A 26,609-nucleotide genomic window follows, 5' to 3' on the forward strand; every position below is an offset into this window, starting at 1 on the left:
CTTCCAGCTCAAAGCTGTGTCACTGTTGATGTTGTGTCAGACGCTCGATGGACTGACAGGAAGTTTCTTCTTCTCTGTAAAACCTCAGACTGGGAGGTAAACACTCTGCACCCTGTGAAACATCAGGTCTTTGTTTCAGGGGGATCAGGTCTGCAGGACTTGGACCCTGGTCTGGTTTATAAATCAGTTGTAGTCCTGTGTTTGTTTCTTGTTGAAACACAGATTGATCCCTTCTTTGATTCTGTCTTCTTGAATAATTGTAAACTAGTTAAAGATGTGCTGGTGTTGGATCAGGGTGTGAAACTTCATCCTCCTCCTCCTCCTCCTCCTCCTCCTCCTCCTCCTCCTCCTCCTCCTCCTCCTCCTCCTCCGTCACCTGGTCCGGATCATCTCCGTGTGTTTTGCTGCGGCAGCACGAGCGCCATACTTCCTCATGCTTCATTCAGATTAAATGAATCCAGCCTTTGCCAGCATGTGAAGTTGTTTACTGTCGGCGAGTCTTCCTCCTCTTTGTTTGATGGATCACACGATGTTCACAGTGTCGCTTTAATCCCAGCAGAGAGGGGAGAAGCACAAACCCAGTCTTTGTGATCTGTCCATGTGCTGAGCAGGACCGGCTCTGTACGAGGCCTCGAAAGAGAACAGAGTCACAGTTACCTCCTCATGTCTCCAGCATACGACCACCAGAGACCCTGATCACAGTCTGCAAACAGGACTATAAACTTCTTCCTTCTGTTTGGATCCAGAACCTGAACTCTCAGAGTACGCATCATTTTTAAATCTCATCATTAAAACGTCTCCGTCTCTCAGATCCAAATGTCTCCTCAAATACCATCACAGACTGTTCCTCCACTCTTTACTCTTCCAGGAGGACCTTCCTGGCTCTGAACCTGAACCCTGTGAAGCCTCGCTCCTGGTGTGTGTGTGTCTGTCAGCTGCTGGCTGAGTCTGTGTCGACACTCAGAGAGAGAGGAGAGAGACCTCGCCTCCTCATCGTCTCTGAGACGTTTGTGAAGGTGGTGGGCGAGCGAGCGCTCTCCAAACATGTGGCGAGCGTGTGTCTTGAACTCTCTCTGAACCCTCTCTGCCACCGCGGCACCGCATGGCAGTCATTAGCGTTACTCAGAGGGATGGCGAGAGGGTGTTGGCGTCGCTGATGTGCGATCGTCAGCTGCCATGTTGAGTGAAACTGTGTCTGAACATGGAGACAACCTGAGACACTTTGGCTTCATCAGAGACCTCGGAGGGTTCAGAGATGATGAGGGTGAGACTGAAAGCATCCTCTGAGTCTGATCTGAGTTTTTAGGAACCCACCCTGTGTTCCACAAGTATTGATGGATCCAGTTAAACCATCAGAAAGTGTCTGCAGGCCCTGAAGAGGAGGATCTCAGGGTCTCAGTCCCTCCCCTCATCCTGGATCCATCTTTAGGAAAGAGACTAACACACTCCTCTCTGACGAAGATGTGACCCCTCACAGATTCAGACCTCATCCTTTAACTCATGACCCTGAAACATCAGATAGTCTTCAGATTAAACCCGGTCTCCTCCTCCTCCTCTCAAACCTTGACGAAGCAGAATCTAGGTTAAGCCTGTGCACAAGTTGTTTGTGTTTTTCCCCGGGCCGCTGGGTTTCCTCCCCTGAAGCCCCGCTCCCTTTTGTTTTCATTTGTGCTGTTAATCGATTTACGCTAATCAGCTAATGAATCGTTTAATCCACCAACAGATTACAGGAGGAGCCGGGAGGAGGAGGTCTCTGTCAGCGCTCCATCAGAGTCCCACTTTACCATCTGATGACTCACTGGAGCTTTTTACAGCAGCTCTGAGTGAACCCAACAAAACCGAGCGGGGTCATGAAACCACAGCTCTGCTCGCTCCCTGAGATCCTGCAGCAGAGTTCAGATTACTTCAGTAAGTGAATCATGACGGCTGCTCCGAGCTCCGAGCTCTGAGCGGCGAGCTGAGATATGAAACCTGCAATAACCGTCCTGTAGTGCAGACAGCTGGCACGTCTGATCCCCACAGATTGGTTTTAGTGGTGCAAATAAAGCTGATTAGCACCACGCCGCTAGTCCCACTAACCTGTCACAGACACCGCTGCCCTCGGGACGCCTCATGAGTGTGTGAGTGTGTGTGAGTGTGTGTTCACATGGTCTTATAGTTTAAGAACAAAACCTCTCTTTTTCCTCTGCCTCTCTGAAATCTGTTGCAGCAAGATTCTGTCTCTTCCTCCTCTCCCTCCTCTTCCTCCTCTTCCTCCTCTTGTCACCCAAAAGGGCTGTCCATAATGAGCTAAGCGCTCACACACCTCCTTTAAATGAAGGGATGAGCTTTGAGAACGCAGCGTGGGAGGGAGGACAGAGGTAAATGCAGGTTGATGTTTTGTTTGAAACAGAACATCTCCTCACAGGGAGCACAGGAGGGGTCGGTCGGGGTCGCGCCCTGGTTTCTGAGGAACTACAGTCACTGCAATTTATTCATGAAGGGCTTTTAACGGGCTAAAGTGCTTTACTGGACGTGGCGTCAGAGTGGAACACAACAAGGCCAGGCATGAATAATGGGGATTTGGGATGTTGCAGACTCATCAGCTTCTACTGTACGTTTCCAAACACGCACACACACTCAGCTGAACACATGACACACACTTTACACAACAGGAACAGGAGAGTCACAGCCCGACTCCTGCAACATCACATCTTTGCAGGCTGCTGCTCTTTCTGTGCACAGAATGTAAGACCTGCTCTGCAGAGTAGAGACACACACCGACACATGCATGCTGTGGGTTAGACTCCGGGTTTAGAGACACATGATTACAGGAACATCTCCACCTTTCTGAGAGGAGACTCTCTCATCTGTGTCCACAGTTATTCAGCAGGCGGCTGCATTCTTCATTTTTAAAGCCCCGTTCTCTTAAAGGAAACTGCTTCCATGGAAAATCTCAGCTGAAACACGAAACACCTGCTGCATGGTGAGACTCTGGACACGTCCACTCGTTCCTCATCCCTCTCTCCAGCAGCATTTATCAGAGCGTGTTGGCCCGGAGAGTTCACCTCCTCATGCCAGTTTATTCTTGTTCCTGAAATGTAAGACGTATCTCACTCTGAGTCTTCCTTCTAGTCCAGAACCCTTTGGATCTCTGGCTCCTGGTCCAGAGGTCAGCAGGTGCACTCACACCTCCTCCTGTCTGACTCATGCCCACCTGTAAAACCATAAACATCCTTCTTCAGTAAGCTGCTTTGGAGCGACTCTCCTCTCCAGTGTCTGACTGATGTGCAGTCTGTGTGTGTGTGTGTGTGTGTGTGTGTGTGTGTGTGTGTGTGTGTGTGTGTTATGGTAAAGGATTATAGAAGGGAGAAATAAAGGAGGTCTTTGAAGCCTCTCTGTGTTTATGGAGACATCACTTGTGTGGAGCAGGAGAGTCCTGATGGAGTAAAGATGTTGTGGGTTGGACTCTGCAGCTCTGAGGCGTTAGAAGTCTGCTCTACCTTCCCCTATAAAGCTGTTAGGACCTCTTCCTGTGGTCTGAGGTCTCGCTCTGCTCTCAGGAGCACACATGGCCGTGACACGTCTGTGGTGGAGCTCCCCACGAACACGCTGACACGTCCTGAAGCTCACAGGTGGTTTAGGAGCTCTTTGAATCCACGGCCTTGTGGTTCCACTGATCCACATCTGAGCGTCCTGCAGACGGCTCGGTTTGTTTTCAGATGGATCAGGTTTCCAGGGTTTGTGGTGTCTTCAGGGTGACAAACCCAGAGTCCTAATCCTGTTTTCAAAGCAGACTAAGAGCAGGAGGACTGTGGAGAACCTCCTGAGTGAGTGGAGCGCTCTCTCACCCTGTGTTGTGTTCCGTCCTCTGCTCATGTTCAAGAGAGAAAGTTAGTCCTCAAACTAAACATGGTGAAAAGGAGGGTATCTGGTGTCCTCACTTAAAAGGTGAAAATCAACCTCTGCGCCTTCAACAGAGCTCGCCATTGTCTGACGCTTTACAAAAGCCACCTAGCCTCAGATAGACTTTAAAGCAGCCAGTCCAGATTGAGTTACTATGTATCTGCAAGGCTGCTGCCAACTTTTGGATTGTGTCTCACGTTGGTTTTCAGACGGAACAAAGCGACTCCAGAGGAACTGAGGGGCAGAGAGAGAGAGAGAGAGAGAGAGAGGAAGGGAGCTGCAGAGATGTACAGTCAGATATGTTCCTCTGCATTCTGCAGAGCCATGAAAGGGATCTCACTTCAAAGACTCACAAGTGACGGGAGGAGGAGGAGGAGGAGGAGGCGGAGGTGTGTGGTGTTGCTCCTGCAGACACCCACCTCCTACACCTCCACCTACTCCTCTTGCACCTCATGCACATCCTACCTCCTGCACCTCCTACACCACCTGCACCTCCTACACCTCCTGCACCTCCTCCTCCTGCACCTCTTACACCTCCTGCACCTCCTGCACCTCCTCCTCCTGCACCTCCTACACCTCCTGCACCTCCTCCTCCTGCACCTCCTGCGCCTCCTCCTCCTGCACCTCCTCCTCCTGCACCTCCTGCACCTCCTACACCTCCTGCACCTCTTACACCTCCTGCACCTCCTCCTCCTGCACCTCCTGCACCTCCTACACCACCTGCACCTCTTACACCTCCTGCACCTCCTCCTCCTGCACCTCCTGCACCTCCTCCTCCTGCACCTCCTGCACCTCCTGCACCTCCTACACCTCCTGCACCTCCTGCACCTCCTCCTCCTGCACCTCCTCCTCCTGCACCTCCTACACCTCCTGCACCTCCTGCACCTCCTCCTACTCCTCTTGCACCTCATGTACATCCTACCTCCTGCACCTCCTGCACCACCTGCACCTCCTACACCTCCTGCACCTCCTCCTCCTGCACCTCCTCCTCCTGCACCTCCTACACCTCCTACACCTCCTGCACCTCCTGCACCTCCTCCTCCTGCACCTCCTCCTCCTGCACCTCCTCCTCCTGCACCTCCTATACCTCCTGCACCTCCTACACCTCCTACACCTCCTGCACCTCCTACACCTCCACCTACTCCTCTTGCACCTCATGTACATCCTACCTCCTGCACCTCCTACACCACCTGCACCTCCTACACCTCCTGCACCTCCTCCTCCTGCACCTCCTATACCTCCTGCACCTCCTGCACCTCCTGCACCACCTGCACCTCCTGCACCTCCTACACCTCCTGCACCTCCTGCACCTCCTACACCTCCTACACCTCCTGCACCTCCTCCTCCTGCACCTCCTATACCTCCTGCACCTCCTATACCTCCTGCACCTCCTACACCTCCTGCACCTGACAGCTGAATTCAGAATCCTGCAGAGTTTGGTCTCTGGTGTTTAAAGAGTCTCAGATCCTGCAGAGGTCTCTGTTCCAGTCTGTGGCGGCCTGATCTTAAATCATCATGACACATAAATGTGACATGCTCCTCCTTGTCCCAGCGCTGAGAGCGTCTCTTTGTTTACCTGTTTGTTTTCCTCCTGGCAGACTGCGGACTGTCATTGGGGGCTGCCCGAGCTTTGAGGAGATGAAGATGCTAATCAGGACTTAGCTGGTCCTGATGAGCCGTGAATGAATGAATTCCTTGATGGGACTCCTCGATAGATGATTACTCTGAGATAAGATTTTAATGGCTTAATGTTGTAGCTATTAATCTGCTAAGAAGCGTCTTTGTGCAGATTTGATCAGCAGGACCGCCTCTGGGGCGCATCAGTTTAATTAATCCCCCCTGAGTGTTGTCCTGCAGCCATATGACTGCAGAGACGGCACCCGTCAGTCCCGCCCCCTCATGGAGCGTCTGTCCAAAACACACAGAGCTCTCTTCAATCTACAGCCTGAGGAGCAAACTTCAGAGTGTTGTCTGTGTTCTGTAAGTCCATCACATGCAGAGGGGTAGAGTTAGTCACACTGGGACCACAGCAGAGAGGACGGAGGGAGGGAGGGATGCAGATATGTGATGGTGGTAGTTGTAGAAGTCGTAGCAGCGTGTCCTCCCTGCTGCTCTCTGAGGAGAGCGTGTGTGGTGTTTGTATTCCACAGGTGTGTTTTTATCTCATGAGTACAGATGCATTGTAGTCCGGTGAGTCCTCCTCCTGATCGCTCGTCTGTCTGTTTAAACATCTTCATCACAGAGTCTTCTCTTTGTTTCTTGTCTCTGATATTCGGTCACTTTTGACGACCCATTTTGAGTCCGGAGCCGCAGTTTGGGACTCTGATCTGATCTACTAGATGGTGGGACTGTGCAGCAGACATCTGGGCCACGGCATTAAACCACAGAAAGGATTATCCGTATACTACCGCCCCTTATGCTTTCACATATGACAACAACCGGCACGAGCAAATAAACAAACAAACAACGCATGCAGACACGATTAAATCCCCCGTCTGTGTTTAATGTACAGTCCAGAATCTGAGACCTGGACCGGGGGGAGACTTAAACCCTGCAGAGAGGGACTTAATGCACGAGCAAAACCAACACCAACCACGTCTGAAAGTTTATCTCCTTACTGACGTTTATTCACCAACATGTGAGTGAAATCATTCAGAGTTTACTCCTCTCATGTCAGAGGATTACAGAGTTTTAGATCATAGGAGTGTGACAGATCCAGATATGAGAGTAAAACCGTGTCTGGGTTCAGATCATGAAAGCCACTCTTAGATCTGCGTTATCACCTGGGTTAAAACATGATTTGATTTCTCCAGATTAAAGACAGAACATCTAAATACTGGGCGCCTTCTTTTTCTGCAGACTTCTTCTAATAAGAGTGAGTTAAATTCAGACGTGTTGAAGTTTAGTGTGAGGAGGAGAATCCATCTGAACACACACACAGAGCAGTTTGTATAAAGGAGCTCCTGCTCGCCGACATTGACATTGCATTGACTTTGTGTAGGCTTTAAATGTAGGGAGGGTGTGTAGCTCAGTGTGTGTGTGTGTGTGTGTGTCGTCCCCTCCTCTCCATGGCGAGATAAAGACCCCTTCGTGCAGAGCGAGTCGCCTCAGGCCCAACAAAAGCCTCTAATGCAGATTTAGATTTTCAATCCTGTGCCACAATTCTGTTCGCTTTGACAGGTCAACAAGCATCAACAATCTGTTCCCCGCCCGCCAAGATTTGTTTTTCCTGGACTTAAATCACTCATTACCTTGGAGGGAGGAGGAGGAGGAGGAGGAGGAGGAGGAGGAGGTGAAAGGAGACAGAAAAAGGATCAGATGGAGGTGATGGAGCAGAAAGGGAGGAGGAGGAGGAGGAGGAGGAGATCACAGGTTGGAAAAGTCTGGGCAGAAAAGTCCCCGGCTTACAGCGCTCGTGTTTGTTGTGGTAATTATTGCGGCCTGCAGACTGTAACTAATCCATAATGCTGCTAACAGCCCACAAGCTGCTTTATAGGACATCTTTAACTTACACACAGACGGAGCTGAGAGCAGAGGGTTGTGGGTTTGATTCCCAATGTGTCATGGCAGATAGAGAGGAAATGAAAACTGTTGTCTGAGGAAGAGTTTGAGCTCCTTATAATCCTTCCTCACACCTTTCACAACGTGCAACACAAACACATCCTGAAATCTGAAACAAAGGAAGTCTCCTCCTTCTTCCATGGAAGGTTAGGAGCTGGAACAAGACTCTGACGTGGTTCAGGACTTACTTTAAGGAACGGTTCTTTAGAGTCTCCTGAGGGACACTTGAAGTGTGTGTGTGTGTGTGTGTGTGTTTCTCTTGATGCAGCAGACAGACGGTCGGGTGGATCTCTCTTGGATGGTCTGGATGTTCGTGCCGTGCTTGTTTCCTCCTGCAGGACCCAGTTCCTCAGAAAGTAACAGTCCTGCACGAGGTGTGTGTTTAATGAATCCAAATGTCTGGTTGGGCACCGTCCCAGGGAAGTCTGAGAGCCGAGGGCTGTCCAAATCCACCATTAATCACACCCGTAATCTGCCTCAAGCGGACTAGGAGTGAACGGAGCATCAGGGTGCAAAGTGGACTCTGGACGGAGCACCTCAGCAGCAGTGTGTGTCTCTGCAACACAGTCCTGGGCCCTCTGACTCAGGTGTGACCCTCAGGTAGGAGGACAGAGCGCCCTGGAGGAGCCAAACAAACGGACTGAAGCTGGAGGAGAGCTTCTCTGTGGAGCTCTCCCTCCAGGACGGGACGGCTCGGATCAGAGCTCTGAAGCTGAGAGAGTCTGAACTGTCCCTGCAGGTGAGACCAACCCTCCACCCTGCTCTCCTCTCTGACCTGAGAGAGACCTGATGTTGGGTCATGTGTATAAACTGAGATAATCCCTTCTTGTGCTTGTGGAGTTGATTTCAAAGACATGGAAACTGTCTGATCCTCTCTCCGGCCTGCAGTCAGAGATGTTCCAGGAGTGTTTTTCCTTTTCCTCCTGAAGCTGAGACGTCAAAGTGTTATGAATGAAATGAGATTATGGCGCTCCTAAGCTCCCCGTTTCCCTCCCTTTTCTTGCCGGGACACTCGAGGGGGGCCCCGCGGATCCCCTGCCATTCCCACCTGGGGAGAACAATATCCGAAGATCATCTTAGTGTGCTTCCCAAAGGCTTTGGTTAACAGATGGTTCCCTCAAATCCCCGGGTTTCCTCCCAGCTTGAACATGTGTTCATGTGATCCTGCCCTAAAAACACCACGGAGCAGGAGATGTTTGGACCCTCACATCTCTCTGTGTTTACTCCTCCTCACCTTCAGGACGGGGTTCACCGTGCAGAGACCAGGACTCGGACGAAGACAGGTTTATTCCTGTTCAAAGACTCCATCAGTCTTCAATATGTGTAACCTTTAAGAGCAGATCAAACGCAGTGATTTCACGGTCACTGACTCAGAAACATCCTTCATGGAGGAGGAGGAGGAGGAGGAGGAGGAGGAGGAGGAGGAGGAGGGGGGTCTTATGTCTTCAAACAGAAATCTGACAACAAAGAAGAGGAAGCTGATGCCACATTTGGACTCTTCCTCTTCTCCTCCTGGCTCGTCGGCCGGCTCGGAGTCATGAATAATCATACATCACCTCTTTTGTTTGAGCGCCCCCCCCGACACTGTGCCTCCAGTTATGATAATTCAAACTCCTGTGTTGGAGGACTTTACTCCCCGGCCCTCCTCTCTGCTCTGAGGCCGGCGTGTGAGCGGCTCGATGGAGGGTTTGTTTGCGGGCTTTGTTCTGGAAACATGAGCGCCGTGTTTCAGGACATGTCGTTTATTCTCTCTCCTAATGAGCTGCTGGCTTCCCTTTCCTCCCCTGACCTCTGTGTGTCTCTGAAACACACTATGGGACTGAGTGTGTGTTTCTGTTTCAGCTTCTGAACATCAGAGATGAACATCCAGAGCTCACACCAGAACTTTGATTAGAGGAAGAACTCTGAACCTCTAAAGCTGTGAAGAGGAGGCAGAGTTTTGAGGATCACCTGAGGACAGGAGGAGGAGGTTTGATTGTGGCGAGGCCGGATGTTGTGCTGGGGGGTCAGGAGGAGGACTCACACGGTCCTCTAAGTTCTGCAGGAATGTTTGAGACAGAAGAGTCCGTATTGATTAACTGAGCTCTCAGGCGTCCTTATCGCACATGCTCCCTGGGAACCTTTCCAATGTCGTGTGTGTGTGTACACACCCGCATGTCCTAATGAGCGGAGACACAACACGGCAGGTTGTTGATGATTACTCAGCCTGGTGACGACATCTCCTCTCTGAATGCAGCATTGTTCTCCTGCTGACAACTTAAAGAGGCAAAAGTTGTTATTGTGCGTGTTTCCAGGTCACTTCATCCTCCTCATTTATTCAGAGCTCACTGAAACAAAAGCTGGCGCTTATTTGCTCCTCATCTCTCCTTAATGGACTAATTGTTTTGGGTGTTTAAGGGGGTGATAAGCCCCTCCCACACACCCCTCCCACCTTGTGCAGCCAATTATTTCATTATCATGGAGAGGAACGCCACCCACGCCGCACGCTGCTGCTGCTGCTGCTGCTTCTCCATCAGGAGAACACAGAGGAGAGTCTCCAGAACACCAGAACACCAGAACACCAGAACACAAGACCATGACACAAGACATGATTCAGAATGATGGACCGGGAGGAAACCTCTCCCTGAGCCAAGAAAGTGACAAATAATAAACTCAGGAACACATCCAGCCTCCGTCATGTCTGAGCGTTGGCTCTGCAGCTCTGAGGTGAACAGGTGGAGCATGGCGGTCCCGCCTCGCCCCCCCCGTATCTTTTATCATGTCGTCGTATGAAAAGCGATACGTTGAACTCATCAGCGTGAAGGGGACGTCGCAGGTGTATTCTGTCAGCCCTGACGTCTCTTCTCCACACACCTGAGAGGGCGCGGAGGCAGCGACACCCTGCTCCTCTTCTTTCTGCAGCACCTGTCAGCGGGCGCACAGAGCTTTACAAAAGCCTGCACCGCTCCTCCAACGTCCCAACAACAGCTATTGTTGTCTCATCCACCTATTCAGAGCAGGGTGGGGGACCTGTGGGTAATAAAGGCTGGCTGTCAGCCGGCGAGGGCCTCCATGTATCCTCCAACGCTCTCTTTACAGACAGGAGGGAGCAGGAAGGAACTCAGCCGCTCTCACGTGTCAGAAGAAGAAGAAGAACAAGAAGAAGAAGAAGAAGAAGAGTGCAGCTGGAAGGAGAAATAAAAACATGCATGCATCAAAACGGAAAAACCCAAATCTCTGCAGGATCAGGATCAAGATCAGGGACTACAGTTTGATCTCAGAGAACTGATGATGTGCAGGAACCTGTTTGCACAGAGCTACAGTAAAGGGCCGATGAGGAAGCAGGAAGTGACTCAGCTGAGTGTGAGGGATCACTTCCTGTGGGCTCACAGATCTTCAGCTTGGAGAAAGATTGTTGTCATGTTTTAGATAAGACCAGTCTTTAGTCGTCTTCCTCACAGACCAACAGAGATGTGTTATCTCTGTCTTCAGGCCGCCGAGGACTGGCCAACATGTTGCTCTTGGCGCGGCTTCACATCCGAACAGACTGAAATTTGTGTTCCTGGCGGGCGGGCGGGCGCACGACTCGAGTGCTGCCTTTTGTGCCCCGTGCAGCACATCACCCAAAAAGGCTTAAGCTGTCAAAAAACATTATATCTCTAAGAGAAGTTGGCCTGCGCTCCGGTTTTGCTTTTTGTGAATATCCATGGCCAGTGCCAGGGAGAGCGCCGCGCCGGGAGTGCTGCGAGTGCATGCGCCAGTAATTAGATGCAGTTTATTGTCCGTACAGGGTCAGTGGAGTGAGATTTCGGGGGCTTTACTGCTGCTTGAGTGCTCCGATTCACTGCTGACGCTGATAGGAACACAGCAGGGGGCCACTCCAATGACGTGAGTGTGTGTGTGTGTGTGTGTGAGTAGAAGTACATTAAAAGAAAGACCTCTAACACACACACACCCTTGCACAGATACATGCATGCACACACACATTATTGTGCTCCCAGTCATGCGATGTCCCATCTCGCAGCATCACTGAATTGCAGTGTGAAGCACAGCGGGGGGCCTGTGACATCCTACGCTCCCTACAAAGCTCTCACTCCCTATTTTATGCCCCTGTGTGTGTGTGTGTGTGTGTGTGTGTGTGTGTGTGTGTGTGTGTGAGAGAGAGAGGGATGGAGCCTGGAGTAAACAGTGTGTGATGTATGATTGCTGCATGACTCTGTGCTGACAGAGAGTCAGGCCTATGTGTGCTCATGAAGCCGACCCTCTCCGTGGTCCCCGTGTGGATCCTTGGTGTTCTTCTCCTGAAAGCTCCATGGATCAGAGAGGAGCTTGTTAGTGTCCTGAGACGGCCTCACCGTCCTCCCCGTCTTCCCCCTCTTCCTCTCGGTCTTTAGGAAACACGGGGGGACTGGCAGCAGCTGGTTCTCTCGCCCTCGCTCTCTGCAGCCGCTGCAGCTCTCCATGCCATCCGCTCTCTTGGCAGTTCTGATCTCATGAGAGCTGAGAGGAGCAGTTTGATGTAGTCACAGATCCTCAGAGTCTGCAGTCTGAGGAGATCAAGGTCCCTGACAGCTAGTCTGGATTATTAACTTCTCTCTTTCCTAACTTCACGTCACTCTGAGCGTCTCTCTCCTCAGTGTCTGTTTCTAACGTCTGAACGTCAAACCTGCTGGTGTTGACCGAGTGTTTCCTCTTTGGTCCTGGTTCTGATCCAGCAGAGATCAGAACCTTCTCCCTGTACCATAAGCAGAGCCCCACAGCGAGGAGATCCAGGACAGTCTTTTGTCTTCCCTTATTGTCACTCTGCATGCACGCTTGTTTAAGACATTGTCCTCCCAATCGCTTATGGAAATTGGCTCATTTTCCAAACACAATGATGAGCAGCGTTGAGTGAAAGGAGCGCTCAGTGCCAGGACTTTTCATCCTTTTGTTCCAGCGAGCAGGGCCAAAGGAGTAACGGTGAAAGAAGTGATTTTTAAGTGCATGGTTCTGCCCCCTCCTCCTCCCCCCTCCTCACCAAACTGTCCTCGCTGCATGCCTGCCACGTCTGTCTCTCTGCGCTCCTCTGATAAATCAGCAGATAACAGCCGTGACTGCCGCCCTTTGTTTCGTCCGGGTAAACACTTTAAAATGAATCCTAACCGGCCCCGGCCTGGGAATACATTTCATATTATGCGTGTCAGCTTCAGCAAAAAGGAAAAATGGATAGTGGATTGGGTTCGATGCCAAAGAAGTCTCTGCAATCAAGTCCTCCGGCCCGGCCTGTGTGCCAGACAAAAGCCTCCACACAATCCAGCAGGCGTTAGCTATGCATGCTTTGCAGTTGCCGTGGTTAGGATGGCTGGATCGGGGAGGTGGAGGGGGGGGCGTACACGAGGACACGAGGTGTGGGTCCTGACTGTGGAGGACTGAGGTCTGCTGTGGTCCCAACAAGCTTCCATCACTGTGGCTCTCTTTGACCCGGCGTGTGTTGGTTTCTCTTTTCCTCACGACTTGAACCAACGAACGCTTAACAGAGACCAAAACATCAAACTACGGTCTGACTGCTGAGCTGAAACACGGGCAAGAGAGAGTCAAGAGATGATTTATTCTCTGACACATCAAGACTCGGTGAAATCAAAGTTTGATCCCTCTCTGAGGCTCTGCTGCTGGCCCAGGTTTTATCTGAGACAACATGACGCCGCCTTCATGGACCTGATGGCGTCTTCTCCTTCAGAACTCTTGAAGTTAACCTGAACTGACACCGCCGTGTTTCAGCGTCCACACAGCTCTGCTTCATCGTCACTTTGTCCTCCCTCAGCGTCCTGTAGGACACCCTTTCTCCCGGTCTCCTGGTCCCTGTTCCAGACCGGTTTGTTCAGGACCACAGAGTCCGAGTTCAGCTGAGGGTTGAGTCTCCTGCTGGGCCATTTATTTTAGTCAAATTGTGCTAATTGTGATGTTTGTGCAGCCTATATGATAATTCTGCTCTCCAGAACAATACGGCTAATAACGGGTGTAGAGGGGTCATGGGAAACGCACAGGCTCTGCCAATTAGAGAGCGAGCGCCAGTATTAACCCTCTGTGTTCCACTCTCCACACTAAGAGGCCACGAACCGGAGCCTGAATGCTGCACGGCGTTCTTCCAGCCGCATACGTTGTTGGAGAAACCTCCACATTAAACATTGTTAGGCGAGGCCTGTCGGGACAATGACAGGCGATAAAGGGCGAGGGCGTTCTGGCCGCAGTAAACTTCTAAACCCCTCGTTTGTCAGACGTCCCATAAGAGAGATGGATTATCTATTCATTGGACTCTTTACGGCTCCCTTTCATGTCTTGTTTGCCCACATTAAAGCCCGGCAATCAGCACCATGTGAAGCTTCATTATACTTCCAGGACACTTAAGAGGTTGTTGTTCTCTTTCCAGGCCACTGCTTCCTGGATTCATTTGAACTTGTGTCGCTGCGCCGTGTTTCTGTAAACGCCACGACGGACGAGGCGCTTGGTACACGGCGTTCTGAGGGAACATCTGCTCCCCCCAGGAGAACACGTATACGCTAACGTACACACCGGAGGGCTGGAGCCGGTCCTGGTGTGTCAGGGTGTTTCCTCTTTAATGAGTCTACATGAAGCTCCTCGGTTTCCACGCTCTGACTGGGAACCATGAATCCTTTCAGAGCTCTGAGCCCTGCTGCAGACACACACACACACACACACACACATGCTGTTTCTTTAACATCCTGACAGAAGGAAAGAGAGCTGCTGTAAAGAAGCACAGGTACACATGCAGGGATAACCTCGCTCTGTAATCTGTAAACTCTCAGACTCTCATGGCTCACATGTTTAGACTCCAGGAGAGTTTCTCACCAACAACAGAGAAGTCAGAGTGTCTCTGTTAACCTTGGTGATGTGAGCTGCAAACACTTTGAACAACGTGAGAAGAGGACTCACTGCAGACCGGTTTGATCACATCCAGGAGGATCCAGGAGCTGATTCCTGTTGTTCCCTTACAGCCTGAGTGTTTGTCCCTCAGTGTGTCTTTGTGTTCAGCTCTCATGCCGCCTTTCAGAAACACATTCAGCGTCGTATGAGGAGCTCAGAGAACATGACGCCCTCAGAGCAGGCCGAACATCATGGCTGTGTTTTGTAAATCTTTCCCATGCTGAGATAATTGCAGAGAGGAAATTGTTTGTCTGCACACACCCGGCTCAAACTGTTGTGGTTTGGCTCCAGCTTCATGTGAAGAATCTCCAGAAGCAGGTTTGCTGAAACAAAACCTCTTCTTCAGAAGTTAGTGAAGTTTAGAATCCCTCTCCTGGTTTAGTTCTTCCTCCCTGAACTCTCTGACCCCTCCTGCAGCCCGCGCTCCTTCCTTGACCCCGGAGGTGAAGTGGTCAAGCATTAAACGTCAAGGCTAATTCAAGGCCAAACAAATGTGACCTGATAATCATCTACCTTGTGTCCCGCTGCGTCCGTGCCTGGCCAAGTTTAACGAGCTGCAGAGCCGGGCCCTCTCTCGCCCCTCAAAGGCTTTTATTGTTCTTCAGGTCTGCTTGGATCTGCAGGAACCCTCCTCTTCTGAAGGGACTGAAGGGGTTAACAGGAGAGCCTCTAAGGTGCAAACTCATGTTTTAGATTCCTGCACACAGAAGGAGCCACAGGAAGTTTATTTCATGTGTCTGCAGAGTGAAACTCTCTACCTCTTCTTTTCACAGAGTCTTAAAGTGAAGCGCTGTATTCAGGTGGTTGTTTTGCCGACTCGGTATCAGTCCTGTAAAGAGCACATGATGGCCGCCGCAGGTCGGGTCAGGTAAGGGCACTTTGTCTCCATTCAGCCGGGCGATAAAGGCCACCGTGTAAAAGGAGAAAGGCTATCAGATAGTTGGGGCCAGCCACCGTGGCAGAAGTCAAGCGGTTGTGAAAGGCTCCGTCTCTGCGCTCTCGGCCTCAGCGTGAGAGAAAGCCCGGCGTCCTGACGGGCAGAGATGGCTTTAAAAAGAGCCCAGATTACAGCCTCATATAGCCTATAGTCGCCCGCAGATACACCCTTCTTTTCTTCCCCCGTTTGTCTCACTTTCAATCGCTTACAACCACTCTTTCCGAGCCATGCTGGGCCCTTCCATGCACAAGCTTGTCAGCTCTTCAATAGCTTTTTGTCTGCGCGGGGACTCAAACAAGATAGGCCGCCTTTGACTCCTTCCCCCCGTCTCTCCCTGGATAAATATTTCACCTGTCACAAAGCAGAGAGAGAGAGAGAGAGAGAGAGAGCGCGCCGGGAGAACAAACTTTAGGATTCTTAAAAAAGGGGGGAACGTAAAGCAGGAGGAGACGGAGGGAGAGGAGGGGGGTTATTCAGGTTCAGAAAGTCTCCTTTCTTTCATCCAGAGATGTACATGCTGTAATTTGCATAGCCTTTCATTCACTCTCAGAAATCTGACTGTGCTCGTGGTAATCTATTGTAAAGCCATCTCCAACTTAAAACGACTCCCTGCACAAAGCTGCCTTTGGAGCACCACTTCCCTAATGAGTGACGGCAGAAAGGAACGCAGGCTTCACTTTATTTTTGGTGTGGATCAAACGCTTTGATATTTCAAAGCACATACATCAATAATCCTCTCTCTGCTCTCAACAACACCAAGAGGAAACCTTCTCAGAGAAGCAGGCGCTGAGGAGCTCCACAGTTTGATCTGCAAAGACTCTCCACCTCGTCCCTCCGTCTCTAAAGCTTCCCCCGTGCCCTGCAGACGAGCAGAGGAACAGGTGATCTGTGCATCAAAGACCGGAGCTGAACCTGGATCCGGGAGCACATGAGGTTACAGCCGCCTCACAACATCCCTTTACATGCATGTGATTAGTGCAAAACACTCAGATCTACCTCCTGTTGTTTCCTCCTTCATTAACAAAACACTCTGACAGATCGTCTCCCTCAGTCTGCTCCAGGTCTCAGAAAGTTTTAGAGAGTCTCAGAGAGTCTAAAAGAGTATCAGAGAGTCTCAGAGAGTCTCAGAGTGTCTAAGAGAGTCTCAGAGAGTCTCAGAGAGTCTAAGAGAGTCTCAGAGAGTCTCAGAGAGTCTAAAAGAGTCTCAGAGAGTCTCAGAGTGTCTAAGAGAGTCTCAGAGAGTATCAGAGAGTATCAGAGAGTCTCAGAGTGTCTCAGAGGGTCTCAGAGAGTCTCAGAGAGTCTCAGAGAGTCTCAGAGAGTCTCAGGGAGTCTCAGAGTGTCTCAGAGAGTCTCAGAGAGTCTCAGAGAGTCTCAGAGCGTCTCAGAGCGTCTCAGAGAGTCTCAGAGAGTCTAAAAGAGTCTCAGAGAGTCTCAGAGAGTCTCAGAGAGTCTCAAAGAGTCTCAGAGAGTCTCAGAGAGTCTCAAAGAGTCTCAGAGAGTCTCAAAGAGTCTCAGAGAGTCTCAGAGAGTCTCAAAGAGTCTCAGAGAGTCTCAGAGAGTCTCAGAGAGTCTAAAAGAGTCTCAGAGAGTCTCAGAGTGTCTCAAAGAGTCTCAGAGAGTCTCAGAGAGTATCAGAGAGTCTCAGAGAGTCTCAGAGAGTCTCAGAGAGTCTCAGGGAGTCTCAGAGTGTCTCAGAGAGTCTCAGAGAGTCTCAGAGAGTCTCAGAGCGTCTCAGAGCGTCTCAGAGAGTCTCAGAGAGTCTAAAAGAGTCTCAGAGAGTCTCAGAGAGTCTAAAAGAGTCTCAGAGAGTCTCAGAGAGTCTCAGAGTGTCTCAGAGAGTCTCAGAGAGAGTCTCAGTGTCTCAGAGATCAGATCATACCAACATCTTTAAATACAAACATGTCTGAATGGACCTGAGATAAAGTTTCAGTGCTGACGACAGACCTTCTGATCTGACTCTATAAATAATCCTCCTCCTTCTCACGCTGCTCTGACCGCCGCGCCATGAACCTGATTTTCAGGTGTTCTGAGCGCGCTCTGCGGTGACGTTTGTTGGCAGCGCTCTCCGTCCCTTTCCAGCCCAGGGGCGAGCTTCATTTCATTACCAGCTTGACTGAGTTACCTGTCGCTCCACCCGTCCCCCCCCCCCCGCCGTCCACTGACCTCAAAGGACACGTCTAATTCTGTCCTCCGCTGCTGCTGCTGCCTCCTGGCCTCTTTATGTCCAAAAGTTTGAACAAAGGAGAGTTCAGCTCAGAAACATCACCACCTGTTTGTGATTCAGCAGCAGAGGATCGGTTATTCCCTGTGAAGTGAGAGTGGATGTAGAGTCTGCAGGTAGGAGCTTTGCATGCAGGACTCTGAGACCTCTGCTCTCTTTAACTCTCTGTCTGAGGATCTAAAGTCTCTCCCAGCACCTCTCCTCCAGGATCCAGAGAGCAGCTGCAGCCCGACGCCCCGTTCCCCTCCACGTGTTCCTGCATCTCCATCTCTGCAGAGTCGAGGTCGCACTCTCGGCGTCCTGACAATAGATGCAGACTATGATTGATGATTACTGTATGTGCAGTGGAGAACATTCCCAAGCTCTGTGTGCTGGGATTCATTTAGCCCATTGTCTGGAGTCTGAGCGGAGCCTGTGAGAGTGAGACCTGATTAATAATGTTCTCTGTGCATGCTCAGAGGGACGTTTAACAGCTTGAATTATACATACATTATGTACACCCACTGCCCTGAGGTCCGGTACGCCTCACAGTCTGAGGAGGGAGACTTCTTTAAGGCCTCAGACACACACAGAGGACGCCGTTTGCCTCTGACATCTTCAAACTACAGAAGAAGAAGTTCTGAGACCTGAAACAACGACACGCTGCATCAACCAAGTTCACATCTATCCCCTGACTTCAGAGAAACATCAGAGAGCAGACAGCCTCACTTTAATCTGACTCCTTTGTCCTCTCTCTTTCAGCTCGGCAGCCGTCTACGTCCGGGTTAATGAGCTTCAGGAGGGTCCCAGCTTCCTGTTCACGGCCTCCACGCTGACAAACAAACAACGAGCGGACCAGCAGCCGAGCCGGTCAGCAGAGCAGGTCTCAGATCAGTAAGTCCTGAATCACAAACACAGGAGAGTGGGTGTTCTCAAACAGAGGAGAGCTGACCTCTCTCTCCACGGTGAGGAGCTCACGTTCTCCCCTCACAATCACACAACAAACAGCCGCCTACACAACACGCTCGCCGGCTCTCGCTCTCTTGTTTCCCCCTGAAAACATCCGTCATGGGTCCACACATCCAATTACAGCGTCTGGAAACGTCTAAGGGACAGTTTTCAGAGTGCAGACACAAAGTTTGGGCTGTCGGCCGTGACCTTTGACCTCCTGGAAGAGTAAAACATGCAGAGGCATCAACACACAGTCCTGAGGTTTACTGTAAATATTTATGAGATGTTTGATTCAAGATCTGCCTCACCCTTCGTACGTACGTCACACTCACGCCGTGAGAGGAGAAGGAGGAAGCTCAAAGGTGTGACAGGTACCTGAACATGTGATCCCTGACTCTGTGTTCAGGCCCTGAGAGCTCTTCTTCACTTCTTCATGAAGTTAAACTGAGACAGCTTCTGTTGAAGTTGTTATAAAACGTCCTGGACTCAGCAGCGTCCAAACCCTGAGACGTTAAGCCCAGGATTATCTCCGGACCTCATCACCGCCCAGGTTTTGGTTTGGAGAAGGCTTTCCTTTCACACTCTTGTTTTCTCTGCAGTGTCAGTGATCGCCGGGAGCCTCTCTTACGCGGAGACCACCACAACTAACCCCAACACAGCATTCGTCACGCAGACTCGCGTTTCATACCCGCGCTCAGACCGCTATAATGATATCTGAGGGAAAACAAGCCTGCTGAGGGAGATCTGTCAGATCTGAGGGCTCTGCTCTCAGGACAGGAAGACTAACCAAGCATGTTGAGTATTTCTGAAGTAAACCCAGAGACATGAAAAACAAGCAGCAGGGTTCAGATGTCCTCTCAGAGGCCAGCATGTGGACCGGGACTCTAAACGCACCTTTAAGGAGACCTGAGGCGTGCAGCGAGCTCGGACTGATGTATCTGATCAGTGATGCTCAAGAAGTCTCTCAGCTGAAGATTACAGCCTGAGATATGATGAGCACAGCTCATAACACTTCTGCTCCCTAACTCGCCCACTCACAGAGAGGTTAACCCCGTCAGCCCTGAGAGGAGCGCCGTCAGATCCTCACCTGTACGCCCAACAACATCTCTCCTTCTCTCTCTCTCAGCACCTCGCTCTCTCAGCTCTCAGAGGAGCTCTAACACGCATGTGAACCCCAATGATCATGCTGCTGTCAACACCCCAGGGCTTAGAAATGGGAACTGGACCAGAAAGGCCAAAAACACAGGGAGGGAGGGAGGGGAGGACAGAGGAGGGGGGAGGAGGAGGGAGAGAACCACCCAGGAGTCATGCCAGGGTTTGGAAAAAAGGACTGTTCCAAATTCATCTCAGTGGGGAGCGCTCATGTTTGACAGTCGGATGATACCGAGAGGGAGACCTCGCTCTACCTCCAACAGGGACGGTTTGAGACCGGAGTGAAGGGATGGAGTAAGAAGGGCTGGCACGCCACGCAGAGCTCGTCAAGACAGACACCTCTGAAGATCAGGGTCTACAGACTGTAGACCTGCAGGCACACCAAGACTCTGATGTCAGGGTTCTTTGAGAGAGTGCATCAAAGTGAACAACAGGAGGATCCAGATCAAATCCACGTCACACTGAGACGGACCTGGAGGTCAAACCAGCTGAACATGTGACCTCATGAAAACCTAAATGTGCACAAATTCAGAATAATGACAGAATCAAAGTACGACCCCTCAGGAGTCCGGTCTCTAAAGGATCCAAAGATCTGATGGATGAAGACAGGACAGAAACTCTCTGCTGATTTGATGAGGAACAGAAATAAGAGGATGGAGAGATTCTGATCACATGTGGTCTGATTCATGTCACATTACACCTGGTGGCCTCCTCCTCCGTCCAGCCTCCGTCCAGCCTCCGTCCAGCCTCCGTCCAGCCTCCGTCCAGCCTCCGTCCAGCTCCTCCCTGTCCCTCGCTCTCTGAGTCTGATCCAGATTGACTTGACGTGGCCGGATCCCGCGGTGAGCTCTCTGGCCTGCCAGCCCCCGGGTCGCTCTCTCAATCAGGGGACAGAGCGGGGGACAAGCACCACGCTGCGCTGAGGAGAAAGATCCCTGAGGGCGCTGTCACCCTGCTACCCCCTTCTCGTAATCCCCCACCCTCCCCTCCCCCTCCCCCACCTCCTCCTTCCACCAACAACAACACCCCCAACTTCATAAACCCCCTGATTCAGGGAGGCTGAGAGACCTCTTCTCTACCATAATGTATGAAAACCTGAGTGGTTCAAGGAGTTCACATGGACGTGTTAGAGAGAGAGCAGGACGTCCAACAACAACCTGAGATCACACCGCTCAGAGACGTGTTTCAATCTTTGAACCTGAATTGAACGTGAGACAAACATGGCGGCTGCAGACGGCACGCCTCTTCCTCCTCTCTGATGTTGTGACTTGTTGTTGAGGAGAGAAAGTTCAGAAGTTTCTCCAGCTCTGGATCAGAAGCCTGTTTCTCTGATCCGCCGATCACCGACCAATCAAACGTCACATCTCTGAATTGACTCATTAGATCTGCCCTCAGACGAGCGCTGGGTGAGGAAGACGAGGCTCAGCGAGGACCCGGAGCAGTGAAGGGGGGTGGAGTCTGGGGTTAGTGGCACTTCATTCATGTGGTTTGAGGCCTGCCTTTGTCTGCATGGCAGGTGCTTCTAATCCTGCTGTCAGAATAGAGCCGGACAAGATGTTTGGACAAGCCTGTGCTTAGAAGGCCGTTTCACGTAGAACACCCCCCTACCACCAACAGCACCACACACACATCGGCCCTCCCCCCACCCTGAAACATGAGATATGATACTCTCTGCGTGGAGGAGTCATGCCTGATTATCCATGAAGAAGAAGAGTGAATGAGTCCACGCCGTGGTTCAGATCAGCGCTCCTCTCTTGAGTGTAGAGGAGGAGAGATTTAATGTTCTCATCTTCATCCTCTCTCGCAGCAGAGGAACAATCACTTCCTCCTCTCTCTCCATCTTCACCTTCCCTCTGGCGTTCTCCAGAAGACTCCCCGTCCAATCAGCACGCTGCGTTCTGACTCCTCTATTGACGTCTGAAGCGTTATTGTGTGACTCTTCATCGGGCTCTTCCTCCTCTGTAATCTGGGTGGATTGAATGTAATCTCGTTGTTCTCAGTGATAATAAATGTCATTGATTTTGCCCTCAGGGGTCAAGTGGTGACCTCCAAACCGCCCCCCTTTGTCCGCTCACATCCCGACCTCGCCCCTTTAATGTGACGCTCTCCGGACAGGATCCAGGAGGAAGACTTGGAGGAAGACTTGGAGGAAGACTTGGAGGATACCAGTTCACAGAGAATCCTTGGGAAGTTTTGTCTCTGTGTTAACCTGGTTTCCTGCTGCTGCTGATGGTGGTCTATTTTTGGGGGGGAGAAGGGGCCGCTGCTTTATTTTGGATTCCTGGTGGCCCGGCTGCTCAGCCCGAGGTCTTCCATAACCCAATTTGAGTTGACTTTGCCCGTTCAGGGAGAGCCGTGGCCCGAGGCTACACACTGTTATAATTCAAGTAATACAATGAAGTCAAACATAACCTCCACACACATGAACACACACACACACACACACACACACACACACCATCACACACACTCTGCTAATTCAGTTCACTTTAAAACGGCTGTGTGAGCCCGGGATCGATGGAGGAGACGACGCAGAGTCCTGTCCCTGAGGAGGAGACCATTTCAGGATCAGATCCAGACTGAGAGGACACTGAGACAGCATCAATCAATCACTGATCCACCTGATGTGTCTCACTCAAAGGGAGCTCTGAATCAGGCGTTAGTCTGCTCTGAGGGTCAGGAGAGTTTGAGCCTTCTTTCAGATACTCAGGTCCAGGTCCTGTTCAGGTAATAGTCCCTCCAGGTCTTGAGTCCAGCAGCACGGCTCACTGCCTCATGGTGAAGCGTCACACCGTTCTCTGAGGCTGACCTCGATTATTCAGGCGGAGTGGCAGCTTACAAAAAAACAGGGTGACCTACATCTGAGCGTACGAGAAGCAGAGAGGTCCACGAGCACCACGCAGAGTGTTGCATGAGTTTCAGTCTGCGTCTCTGACACACTGAAGTGACAGATCCATAAGTAAAACCAAGACCGCCTCTGATACGAGTCAGATCTGTTCATCAGACCTGCAGAAGGCGTCCAATCAGAGAGGAGCGAGCTGATCCTCAGGTGATGGTTCTGAGACACCTCAGACTCAGTCAGAGTCAAACTACTTCTCATCAAGTAAACTCTGAGTGTGTGTGTGTGTGTGTGTGTGTGTGTGTGTGTGTGTGTGTGTGTGTGTGTGTGTGTGTGTGTGTGTGTGTGTGTGTGTCTTGGTCTCATCAGGACAGGGAGACGTGCGCTCTCTCATGTTCACACCGCTCAGCATGTAACAATTGATTTCCATGCATGTCCCGGTCAATATTGATTCATATCTTGATTAATGTGCTGCAGGCCCTGGGGACCCTGCTCAGAGTGTGTGTGTGTGTGTGTGTGTGTGTCTGGTGTGTGTGTGTTGGGGGGGATTTGTGCTGCAGTGTGCTGGGAACTTGATGCTGTATTGAAGGCTGAGATGTGCTTGCTCAGAGCAATAAGCCATTGTTTGACTTGGCACGGCGCAGGGCACCCCGGGGTCTGTGCCATGAAAGGCTTTCTGTTCGATGCCCGAGTGCTTATTGTTGGAAAAATTGTCCCCCCAAAAAATTAGCATAGAAGAATCCAAAATGCATAATGTTCTGCAAATGACAGCTGCTTAGCTGAAACAAAGGGAGCAAAATGGCTTTTGGTCGCGCTGCACTTGTTATGCTAATGAACCCCCCTGCCTGCCTTCACGGGCACAGCCACACAAATCATGCTTTCTGCTTCTTTACATTGTTGTTCCTCACTTTCTGCAGCCGGGACCTGAAGCAGCACCTCTTGGAATTCATCCTTCCTCATAAACAAACTGGTTCACACTTTCATTAATCCTTCTGTCACTTCACAGGAAGAGAACAGTTTGATTTAACCCTCTAATGTTCCACCTTTCTTTAAAAAGAAGATGAAGAACAAACCCTCCAAACATCATAAATCATCCTTTCACCTCCACAGAGTCTCTGAGAGTTTGACGTGGTGTCATACGTGGACTTCCTGAGAACAGCTCCCAGCTCGTCTCTCACCAGGCCCTGCGCCGGTATTTAGTATGCTAATGTATTCTCTCTGCTAATTCAGTGCTGGGCCCAGAAACAAAAAAAAGTGAGCAGTGAAAAGGATCGGGTTTCAGCGGCGCTGCGCGGAGCCTAATGACCAGCAGATTAATCATGGGACACGTGGAGCCGAGCCGCCGTCAGAGCCGCTGTCAGGAGCAAAACTCTCTCTGCACGTTCTGCAGCACGCCGCCTTCTCTGCTCTCTGCTCTCTGCTCGCAGCGTGAACATCTTACCGTGCAAAAAGTTCAGCCTGCAGACGGAGAGCGTGGAGACAGAGAAGAAGAGTTACTGCAGGTCCTGTAAGTGCTGCAGGAAGAACCAGAGCACAGGAACGTCAAGAAGCACCTCCAAACACAGCTCAAGACTCCTCACACTGATTCATGAAAGCATCTCTTAATAGACTCAAAGTCAGGACCACTACATGAAGCAGATTTATCACCCTGCCTCTGAATTACTCTCTAATCTCAAGATAACAGACTCTCCATCATCCCTCCTCCCCTGAGCCGCTCTGATTTATTGAACCTTCCTCTCAGACTCCTCCATCGTCCGGCTGGATATCAGCAGCAGGACGGATTATGAATGTATGTCACACACTCTCAAACTTTAAAAACTACAAAACATGACTATGATGGAAGTCAGGAGGCCGACACAACGTCTAAGAAGATCCTTTTGTTTAATAATTCAGATCCAGAGACACCGAGCAGGAGGCTGAAAAGAGAAGAGCTGAGTGAGATCCAGCAGGGGACGGACGGTTAACAGGAGCCGTCCTCGTCCTGAAGAGTCCCAGGAGGACAGATACGTCTGTGCATGAAGTCCAGCTCTCTGTGCTGACGGAGCAGAGGACTGACGGAGCAGAGAGGGAACTTCAGCAGACGTGTGGTTAAAGCAAAGACTTCTAACAACGTGCATTTATCAGCTGATCCCTCCTCTGATTGGCCGCTCAGGGTTGAGAGAGTTGTGAGGGTCTCTGTGAGGACGGTCAGGACATGAGTCTCTGTCTGTGAGGATGGTGAGGACATGAGAGTCTCTGTGAGGACGGTGAGGACATGAGTCTCTGTGTGTGTGTGTGTGTGTGTGTCTGAGGGCTGTGTGTGAACCCCGGATGGCTCAGTTTCTGCCACGTTCACAGAGTGTCTTTATGCCGTGTGGGCCTGTTGCTCAGCACTGAAAGAGATGGGCAGCGCTCGCCTCTGGCTCTTTGAGAATTAAGCTGCCGTAGCACGCCCATCGGCCCATTGTCCCCCGAGCAGGGAGCCAGGCGCTTGGTATTCCCGGCACAGAGCGGCTCTAAACTTTGGCCTTCGCTGTGTGCATTAGGAACCCGGCCCACTGCCATTCTGATTCTCTCCCTCGCCTTACCAACTCAATCTTGCACCGTGCCCTCGCCATCTGCCCCTCCTCCTCCCTCCAAACCATCCGCCTTTTCACCGGCCGTCCACCCAGAGGACATCTTGTTCCAGTTATTCTAAGATATGGGAATGCTGCAGCGTCCTGAAACATCTCTTCTACTGTACATGTGACCCAGAGCGCCCTGAGAGCGCTCAGCCGGGGGTAACGCTCCTGCTCCTCTTGCTGCTGCTGCTCGCTGAAAGCTGAAAACTTCCTGAGTGAAGAAAAGGCTTTTGTATTTGTAAGTTGGTCCCAGTCATCAAAGACAGAGAGAGACGTCTCACCTGTTCTCTCATGAAGCCTTTCCTTTCACATGTGCGTGCAGCTGGTTCATGTCCCTGCTCTCAGCCTGATTAGAAGGCTGCAGAGGAGAGGCCCGCTCAGACATCTGATGCTGATTTATCCCCTGACATGTAGTCCAGAGTGTTTGCAGCACAGCTCTGTAAAGATGTCAGCCTGGTGTTTGTGTCTCTGGGTGCTGATGGGAGACGGTGTGTGCGTGTTTGCAGAGTTCAGTTTCAGAGCGGCCCGCTCTGGAAAGAGTCTCAGTTTATTGTTCTCTGTGGTGGACTTGTTAAACGGTTTTTAACATCCTGTCAAACACAGACTCACAGCTGGACGCCCTGGAGCCATTACTCCGTCACCCTGACAGCTCCACATCTCTGGCTCTGGGACGTCCTGATGCACTGACTGATGATTGGAGGACTTAGAAACATCCTTCAGTAGTAACTGGGATCAGATGAGTCTGCTGTGTGTTCACAGAGACCAGCATCAGATCCGTTATGAGTCCCTGTCAGTCAGTGAGCCGGGATCAGAGGCGGGATGAGACGTCTGGACGTCTCAGAGAACCTGCTGTTGAGACGCCGTGTTCCCTCTGAGCAGATGAAGACATTCGTGGAGACGCCCAGACTTGACACAGAGGAGCCTTCAGTCTGTCATGTGGACCCGTCAGGCTGACGGATGCAGGTCTCCACACGTTCGACTACTTCTCTCTGCAGAAGGAAAAAAATGTCACCAGGTTCACCATCAGAGCAAAGTCTGGATCCATTCACTGACATGCTGAACCCTCTCCTGTCATAGAATCAGAACCTGAGCCCCTCAGAGACTGAAACAAGAACCTTTAGTAGACCCACAGATCTCCTGGACCAACCTGAACTTCAGGAAGCTGTCCGTCTCTCAGATCCAGAGATATTTAAATCTGAGATCCCCGTCTCTCTGGATCAAGACGATATCTGAACTATAAATCGCTCAGGGTCCAGGTTTCTCTCTGAACCAGTCCTAAATGAACTCTGTTTGTTTTCCTTGAAGAGAAAGATCTGCTGAGTCATGTTTGAGTCTGAATCCTCCTCCTCCTGTTCCGCTCTCCTCCTCCTCACACTCAGGGGACGCGCTGCTGTGATGGACAGCCTGAGTGATGGACACAGCCCGGCACAGAGACACTGCCTCAGTGTGTTCAGACCCCACAGGGGGCCACAGGGGGGCCCCCAGAGCCCCCCGAAACAAATCTCCCAATTGTGTTCCCCACCCCTGAGCAGAAACACACGATGCTTATCAGACCGCCGTTAAAGTAAACACGCAGACGCC

At 51.1% G+C, this 26,609-nt stretch overlaps 1 protein-coding gene across 1 annotated transcript in view; it reads left to right on the forward strand.

Annotated features, from left to right (window-relative positions):
- The window catches only part of LOC117808222 (CLIP-associating protein 1-A-like), a 148,010-nt gene that overhangs the window by 108,465 nt on the left and 12,936 nt on the right, over nt 1–26,609 (forward strand). The window contains exon 52 of the mRNA XM_034677828.1: nt 18,249–18,380. The gene's annotated coding sequence lies outside the window, so the exon portion shown is untranslated. The remainder of the gene's footprint in view (nt 1–18,248; nt 18,381–26,609) is intronic.

This window comes from Notolabrus celidotus, chromosome 24, assembly GCF_009762535.1.
Source record: "Notolabrus celidotus isolate fNotCel1 chromosome 24, fNotCel1.pri, whole genome shotgun sequence".
NCBI lineage: Eukaryota > Metazoa > Chordata > Actinopteri > Labriformes > Labridae > Notolabrus > Notolabrus celidotus.